Source organism: Dermacentor silvarum, chromosome 1, assembly GCF_013339745.2.
Source record: "Dermacentor silvarum isolate Dsil-2018 chromosome 1, BIME_Dsil_1.4, whole genome shotgun sequence".
Lineage (NCBI taxonomy): Eukaryota > Metazoa > Arthropoda > Arachnida > Ixodida > Ixodidae > Dermacentor > Dermacentor silvarum.
In genome coordinates this window covers 317,166,953-317,176,305 of record NC_051154.1, presented here as the reverse complement: position 1 = coordinate 317,176,305, position 9,353 = coordinate 317,166,953, and the positions used below count along the sequence as shown (strand labels likewise).

General features: G+C 41.4%; 1 long non-coding RNA gene across 1 annotated transcript; it reads left to right on the top strand.

Moving 5' to 3' along the window:
• The first annotated feature begins 1,254 nt into the window (after nucleotides 1–1,254).
• Nucleotides 1,255–4,090, top strand: LOC125942758 (uncharacterized). The gene is made up of 2 exons (XR_007465338.1): nucleotides 1,255–1,362; nucleotides 3,922–4,090. It is a non-coding gene; the product is annotated as an uncharacterized LOC125942758 (long non-coding RNA).
• The last annotated feature ends 5,263 nt before the right edge of the window (nucleotides 4,091–9,353 follow it).

The window sequence follows — 9,353 nt, the reverse complement described above, 5'->3', positions numbered from 1 at the left end:
AATGTATTATTTACAGTTGCCCTACTGAGTAATGCACGCGCGTCTACGCGTTTATTTTCCCAGGGAAAATGTGCATCTAAATGGTAATTATAGATGCCTATATATGTGATAACTGTTTTGCGTCTGTGCAAAGCACGATCGAATATTTCTCGATAGCAAATAATGGCTCGAGTTCCGCTAAAGCCCCAATCGAGACCGATATATTGAATACCTATCGCGCTTGATAAAACAAGAAAGAAAATAAACTATTTGGGTCTCCAGATATTTCTCGCATTTGCGCAACGGTCCGGCAAGTACGAGAAAGTGTTCAAAAGCGCGTACGCCATCTTTAATATGAAGGCGTTCCCAACGAGTAACGTTGGGCGTTCCAGTGTGATGCTGGCCACGTATTACAGATATTTCTTTCCCCAAGCGGTGACTAATTAGCGCCAGATGTCTTGGACTGCCTTCCAAAACCTTTCCGAGCATTGATGCAACGTCCAAAAACGACTATAAAGTTCGCGGACATTTTGCGCCTTAACAAATTGCGCGCACATTAACAATGAACAGCGAACGCACGCTACCTCAGTGTCCGAGACGCCATGAAGTCGCACATATTCGCTAGTAGACTATATTTATATGCGATCGCAATTACACTTATCCTTTATTTCACCATCTAGATATATAAATTTAAGGCAAAGGCGGACACTTGGACCATACTTCAGTATGGCGTCGGCACTCGATTACTAACTGCTTCCATAAAATCAGTTTTTCGCGAATAGCAGAACTTCCTGGTCGATGAAGTTGATGGAGGGGTAAAAAAAAACGCACTACGCTGACAGCTGCACCACTGTAAGTACGCGAGTCGCGTGAAATAAATGAGCAGCTTACCAATGGGGAGGACTGCTTTTCTCGGGTGTTCGCACAGCTCTCAAATGACGGCGTTCCAAAGCTACGGCGATTATAGCATGAGACGCGTCGACTCAGGCTGCCAATGAAGCACGTGCACGCTGTGGCTAAGCGACGACGCCGATTGGCTACTTGCACCGCAGATCAGGTTTCGCTTTCAAAGCCGAAACCGAAATTTGCGGTCCTTTAGGTAACGTAAAACGAATATTCATTACCCGTATATATTTAGCTTTTCACTTGAAACGGACGCTATCTCGGACACATTTGTGCACCCTTTTTGCACATATGTAGGCAAAAAGGCCGTGACTGCTGCGACCGGGTCGCAGCAAACAAAAGGTGCCCAAAACGTTTGGTGCAACCCATGACGTCACGTCCGCTATAACCCATGATGTCACGTCCGTTTATTTTCATGGCGGCTGTTTTTCGGGGCCGGTCGCGTTGTGAAGCAGTCCGTATTCCGTGCCTTCTTACAGAGTAAGTAATCCATTTTCCCACTCTATATGCATGCAATAAAAGGTTGGGGCTGTCAGCTGCTTGATGTGTTGCCGTTAGTTATCTTGCGCGCATATTTTGCTTCGTGACCGCGTCAAATTGCAGCCGGCCCGTGGAATAGGTCGTGGCATCCCATACAAAGCTGATCCTGTGAGTATACACCTCTGTCAGGATCGTTAGTACGTGTACAGAACTATCCCGTATTCTGCTGCGGTGAATGATGCGTGAAAAAACGAGGATGCAAGAAAATCCTGGCATGGTGAGCTGTTCCGCCAGATCGTGTTGAATCGCGTTTTTGCGCGAGATGGTCGAACAGCTTTGCTACTGCTTTTCTACAGCTTTGCTGCATTTCATTTAATCATCACCTGCATTCTTTTTAATAAGACAAATGGCATTACTGCGCGAAAGAGCGTCTCGGAAGTTTCCCAACAACAGCCAATGCCGCCGTGCCTGTTGCATGCACGCTTACCAGCTACACGCTGTCCTGATGCAGTTGGAACGATTATGACGCAGTATCAGCCTGCTACTGCGGGCTGCAGGATGACGATGACAATACAATTAAAATAACTAAAGAAATTGATGCAGTAAGTGTGGTGTTCAAACGTTGCCAAGCGTGATAAGCGGACCTGCCTCGTAAGATGCGTTGAATGAATCGGCTTTCTAAAGTCAGCTTCGCCGCAGTAGACGTGTTAGGCGGTGAAGCTTACCCAAAAATTATTGCAGTGAAGCATACCAAAAGTGAAAAGGGGCCGCTATCACGGGACATGTATATGTTCCTTAACTATGTACGCGCGCACTCGCCTTCGCCCATCACATTACGCGCGCCCAGGAGCGTAATAAGTGTATTGGCAGGTGTACTCACATATATGAAAACTAGCTGGTTAAGGCAAGCTCTCTTGTCGAAACGTTTGCACCAGCCTGTTCGACCACTGTTATATCACCGCAGTTTGTGTATTGCGGTGAAGCATACCGATAGTGGGTAGGGGTCACGCGAATCGGGAGTGTAGGGTTTCAGCCAGCGACGAACCCTACCAGTCTCAACGTTCTAGTCTCAACAAAGCACATTTTTGCGCCAGGATGACGTTTCGACAACTTTTGTTGGCTGTTGGTGATGAGACAACTCTTTTACAGATAACATTCGCTAAGCCTTTTGAAATGACAGGGAGCACTGACACCGGCCGATAATTTGACATGTCATTTCTGTCCTCTGATTTAAACAGTGCAGTCAGCTTCGCCTGTTGCATTTTTGTAGGGTAAACGCCAGTAGACAAGCAAACATTGAATACGTGGGTGAAAACTGGCACTTTGCTTTGTTGTGTACCTGTCATACTGCTATTAAATTTTCCTTTCCTTTTAAAGTGCTTACGTACATCTCATCGCAAAGAGTCACTGTGTAATTAGTGGCCTTGTCATGTTAAAAAACCAGGCTCTACTCAAGAGAGGTTGGGGTTAAGTACCTGTGAAATTTTTTTAGAGGGGTAGTTTTCTGAGAAGAAATCAGATGCCAGAAACAGACCTGTGGTATCCTGGGTTTGAGTATTTAACAGTGGAAAGGATACAAAATACATTATATTTCTTGTCTGAAACCAACAAGTAAGTGAAATATGTAAATATATTAAATAGCATCCATGGAGCAACTGCAAGCTGTGCACACCTAGACCCAAAACGCGCTTCTTTTGCTCCAGTCCATGCAGGCTGTCAGCTGCTTTGTTGAAGCCTCTAGTACATTCTCAGTGGTGCAGTAATTTTTGTCTGCATTTTGCTCAAGTGTGCCGTAGACATAATTGAGTGATTTGCAGTTGCAACTGGACTGCAGCCTCAGCTTGGGAGACCAGTGGTAGGGCACATTTTGTAAAACTAAGCTACACATAGCATTACCAGTTTGAGCAGAGACCTGTTTATATATGTGTCGTCTTTAGCATCTAGATTTTTTACCGTGAATTCAGAAAAATTTCCAGCACATCGAGTCCCTAGATTTGAAATGCTGTATAAGTTGTCTTGTTCATTGCGGTTGCGCTTAACTTCTGTCCAAATAGGAGAGCACTTCTGCATAGCACATCAAGGACCATTCTTATTAACATGCCTTCCTTTTATTTATCTTACCTACAATCAAGAGCACACGTATATAGCACATGAATGTGCTGTGCTTGAACTTGACTTACATTGCCATGTTTAGTAGCACAGTGCTCATAGTTGGTGTTGGTTCATTCAAGCTAAGCATTACTACAACCTTTAACTGTAGGTATTATGGTGTGAGAGCAGAGAAATGGATATGCAAAGACAGTTGGGCACGTTAATACATCTTTTTGTGTGTGAAAAGATGAAAGATACACAAAATGAGATAGAACACGTGCACTTTCATCTTTCCTCACAAAAAAAAAAAAATGTCGGAGGAATAAGGTTCCTTCACTGTGCCATAGAAACTATATGTTTGCTCTCAAATGTAATTCTGATTCGTTGGATTTGTTCTTGTGCTGTTTTTCTTGAGTGTGCTTTACTTTTTACACGTCAACGTTTCAAACTCGTTTTTATTTTTTACAGACTGAACATCCCACGTCTTGGTTTGACTTCCTGGTACAGGATACTTGCAGTTGGCATGGAGTGGTGAAGCAGCATGGTGTACTTTTATTAAAAGCACAGATTTCACCAGTATAGAAGCAGTTCATCAAAAAAAAACATGTGTGCTGAAAATAAAGTGTTCCTACCCACATTCCTCAGTGTCTAATTATGCTTGTATCCCTGTGTTCTCTTCAGCAAAACCACTTATATGGGGAATTGATTGTGATAAGTGCTTGTGAGAGTTTTCAGGAAGAGCTTTGGACCCTTTTTACTGGTGCACAGGTAAAATGTGCACATGCTGTAAAATTGAAACACCAGGTGGAGTAGCAAACACCAATGCTTGATGTGGCATTTGTCGGGCTTGTGTGTCGGCACATTTTCCATACAACAATATACTCTAGGACAGCATGCTAGCACTACAAAGCACCCATCTTTTATGTTAGGTATAAATTACTGCAAGCTCTTTAAAGATGGTCACAAGAGAAATGCTGGCTTTAATTCAAAACTAAAGGTGAAGGAAGCTGTGCAAATGTATTGAGAAATTATGCAATCTGTGCCGTTTACTCAGTTCAGGTAACGTTCAAACGTGCCATAAGGAGTTGATAGCTGAAACCTGAGTAACAACTGGTAATGCAATTAAAGAATCTTGCTACACCTCTAAAAATGAGGCAGTGAAATGAAATTAGTGTCACAGTTCCTTTTTGTTAGGACTTCGTTTGGGTTGAATATACTGATTGTAACAACACAAAGTGGAGGGGGTGATGCACATTAGAGAAATGCTAGTCTATTTTTATATTCCGCCTTCTCTACATTCAAAGTGCAGTAAAGTTACCATGGAAAGCTACAGTGAAGCCATTGGTTGAGTCTGTATGGTGGCAATCACCAACCTAACTGCTTGGGTTTATAGTGCCTTACTTGTACATACCTATTTAAGCGTTGAGCTATTTGAACATTGATTAAGGTAACCAACATATGAACAAGTAGTTTACTGAGTAAATTACATGGGGACGGGCAGAAAGATAGGACAGAGCACAGGGGGTGTATTCTGCAAGTGTCAACGAAATGGACATAACCATTTCAACTGCTGCTTAAGTTCTGATTGGCTGGGCTGGGGCACACGTGAGAGGGAGACAGGTGCCCCAGTCAATCAACGTTTCAGCAACAGATGAAATGGATGTGTCCACTAGATGAATACTTTCAGAACCCCCCCCCCCCCCCCCTGCAGTTCTGTCTGTGACCAACATGCCTGGTATGGCACCCTTGCTTTCAATATTCGTCTTTATCAGCAAAAGTGGGAAAGAGCCACGTTTGTGCATGAAACGTTTTCCTGAGGTTGTCTGCCTTGAAGCCCATGGTGGTAATCACAGGAAACAGGGCGGATCGAGAGTAGCACCAAAGGAGAAGCCTTTATCAAGACAAATATGGAGGGGGGTTACTGCATGCTCAAATTTGTGAGCTCGCAAGTTTGCCAAGGCCGCGTCGTGTCGGTAGTTGATGAAGACTACATGAGAGAGAGAGAGAGATAAATGAGATGCGAAAGGCAGGGAGGTTAACCGGAAGGTAACTATCCATTAACATGGTCAATGAATAACCACATAGGCTAAAATTATTTAGGTACTGTTTATGAGGACTACATATTTGCTGGAAATCTCTGAAAATAATTGTGCAAGCGCAGAATAACACCCTCCACTAGTGGTGACGTCCTTGAAGGAATGAATATGTATCAGTTGTACCTGTGTGGTGAATAAAGTTACATAAAAAAAAACTTGGCAATAGAAACTAAATTCAGAGTAGTACTCCAAATACATTGCCTCTTCTTTAGGACTAGATGAATGCAATTAATTATAATAATCAATTGAAAATCGAATGCCGACCACAAAAAAATGGTATAAATGTTTTAGCTCCTACCTGAGAGCCATGATTGTGAACAAAGCTCCAGTTGAACCATCTCTAATTTTTCATTTTCATGATTTGTGTTTAAACTACTTACATGCCTCTTTCGACCAGACCAGACGAGCTTTCGTCAAACTCTTCACTACTTCAATGCAAATAATTAGAGGTTGGCAAATGTAAATTTTTTCTAATGGGAATAGTAAGTGTCGAATAGTCGAATACAGATGAATACATTTACAGCAGGCTTATTTATCTTGATATAATTAAGCACCGTGCTTGTACTGACTACAAAAAAAAAGAAAAATACTGCTAACTATCAGGGAAGATTAGGATTACTTTTAAACACAAGTTCACTAATTGTGACTTAAAAAACTGCACAAACACCTCTCAAAATCTTTCGAGCCTGGTGGCAAACAAGAGTTCTAAGAATAAATAGCTGCTGTATGACTAGCTGTAAAAAAGTACTAAATAAATGGTTGTGGCAGAAAAAAAAAAACAGAAGACAAAAGCTGCAGAAGGACTATTTTGCTGTAAAGACATGTAAAAGGACAGGTTGCAAGAAAAAAAATCACTGGTTATAAAAAATTTACATGCTCAGACTGTCAATAAAAATAAATGATAGACTATAATCAAAAATCAGGAGTTGTGATGTAGCCTTCAATCATGAAACCAAAAACACAGTTTGCATTACCAATTTTGTTTCTGCATTGCTTCGAAAACTTTTGTTGTTTCACTTGTGATAATTTGGGATACTTTGTTAGCAGATGGTGAACAGTAACAACTTTAACAGTCGGTTACTGCGAAGTATTTGGCTAGGTTTATTTAATCAAAAATGCTGAATAGTTGATTATTTTAGAATACGAATAGTTAGCATGTAACGTTCGATTCATATCCAAAACTTCAAATATTCTTCCACCCCTACAAATAATAAAAGCCCCCCCCCCACCCCTTCCCCCTCCTTAATATGTATTCGGCATCCACCTCTACAATCCTGAGGCATACTGACATTATGCCGTGTGGCAACCCAAGCAAATAAAAAAAAATCCTGCGGCATGATTAGATTTGCATTGTGTGGTAAGTACCAGTCTGCAATAGTTTGGATCTGTCGGCTGTGCTGAGTAATTGTACATCACATACTTGTAACAGTCAAGTAGTGCTTCTCAAGAATCGTGTTCGAACTGCACACACTAAAACATAAGCTGGGATATTCAAAAGACAAGTACGTGTTTTGCTTGCCAATCAACGTTTAGTGTGCTCATTTATGTTAGGTGCGCTGTTAAACGAATATTGTAATTTGCTAATGCAAAGAAAAAACAAGCCAGTATCTCTTGCTTTATAAATATATGCACTGAACCAAGAAAGTAATTAACGAAGAAGAACATCAGAAATAAACACAGATATGTGTGCACTTACCGGCATGAAATAATTCTCAATGCAATATTTCATTGAGGCATGCAACTTGAATTAAAGCCAGGTCACAGGCTTTCCAAAGCATTCCCTAACTTGTATGTGTTGCTCAGCAACATTCAAGAAGCTTTCACCAGGTTGATTTTTCCTTTGAATAACTTAGACAATTCTGTCTCATAATAGGTCATGTAGATGACTTCATTTTTTGAAGTCACATGTCAAGAAACCAGTGCTAGAAGAGAGTATAGCATTATGCACAGCTGCATATTTAAGGCACTTTCTAAAAACACACCGATTCATGATCATTCACTGTGTTAGTAACTATACTCCTACCGAAGCAGACTGAGAACACATCTGGGCTCAGAGGCGCACCCAGAATCTCTGCCAGGGGGGGGGGGTGTTGAATTTTTAGGGGGGGGGGGAGAGCAAACACTTGCCTTGCTTTAGCTAAAGGAATCCAACAGCCAATAAAATGCCTAATAATTATAATTATAATTACACCAAGGATGATGACGATCTGTATTCCATCAGCATTTTACTCAATGTAAATTAAGTGTGAATGTAATTAAGTGTGAAGAAAGACAAGACAATGATAGTGTTTTTGTTAATCAGGAAAATTCGACGACAAGCCACCGTCTGAATTGTAATGACAATGTGAACAGAGCACTAAAGGTACACGTTGGACTGGTGGGGCTGGACACGTCGGGGGGGGGGGGGGGTAACTTGGCCACAGGGGGGCGTTACAACTACCGGACACCCCCCCGTCGGTGCGCCACTGTGGGCATTGCATTCAATAGCTGATGTAAAATGCGAAAATTACTGCTTGTAGGTATGAATGAACCAAATGAGTCAGAAATAAAGGTTCTCAAACTTCTAGTATTGAGTGTGGCAACATTTACGAAAAACACATTGCAACTGAAAGTTGCAAAGCATGCGCTGAAATAACTGAAATAGCTAGATTTAATAGACCAATAAACAGAAACTGCAAATTCCCAACATTTCTAAATACTTTTCCTCACACTACACTCATAGAGGTGGCTTCCCTTAATTGCTCACACCTCTGCCTTACTTCTATAATTCCCTGCTCTCGCTGCTTTGCCCATGCTGACTGGCACCTTGCACAAAGGTTAGGGCAAAAGCAGCTTGTGTTGTGAGGCAAGCTGTCCACGTCTGGTAGCCACATGTCAGTTTATCATAGTAAATGAAAGGGAAGCCATGAGGGTAAGTCATAGAGAAGACGGATACCTAGGTTCAATGATAAACTAAAACGCCAAAATGGAACTATTAGGCAGTCCAGAGGATCAGCAAAACTGACATAGATTGGAAAAACTGGAAAGATGCATCATGGTGTATATTTATGTTATACAGGTCCCAGTCAAGTTGAAAGATTTTTACTTTCTAATAAACTTATAAGACAATACATGACCAGCAATACTGTATATGGAACTGAAACAATTTTAATAAAGTCATCTAGAAGTCAGGACAGAGAAGGGACTGAATGAGGATGCTAAAGTGGATGAAGTGGAAGCAGAATGTGAAGATACGTCTTAAAGAATGACATCCAACACACGCATAAAGGTGGCAAAGATTGGACTCAATGTTCAAGAAGAAGTTGAATATGACAATTTATTAGAATACATACATGAGAGGGCAGCAGCAATACAGCCGAGATAACTGTCATGCAAGAGGAAAGGATGCTAGTCTAAACATTAACAGTTGATCACAAAATGATTAAGCATGGGTGCAGGCTTATGTAGAATTCCGTATGGTATGCACGATGTGAGAGTTGAATCTCGTAAAGAACCGTGGCCTTACACGCCTCAAATATAAAATGATGTGGGCTAAGATGAGTGTATAATCAAGGATGGTATCAAGAGGGGGCCTCCTCCAAAAAAGAGAACAAGAGGGAGAGAGATTTTCGGCGTAACAGATACAAGTCATACGTATCACAATTAACTCCAACATGTCTCGGGGAAGACACAAACTGAATCTGCCAATGGTGTAGGCAAAATGGTGTGTGTGTGTGTATATATATATACACACATATATATACACACACATACGTACATACATACATACATACATACATACATATATTCCGGTGTGATAGGCGT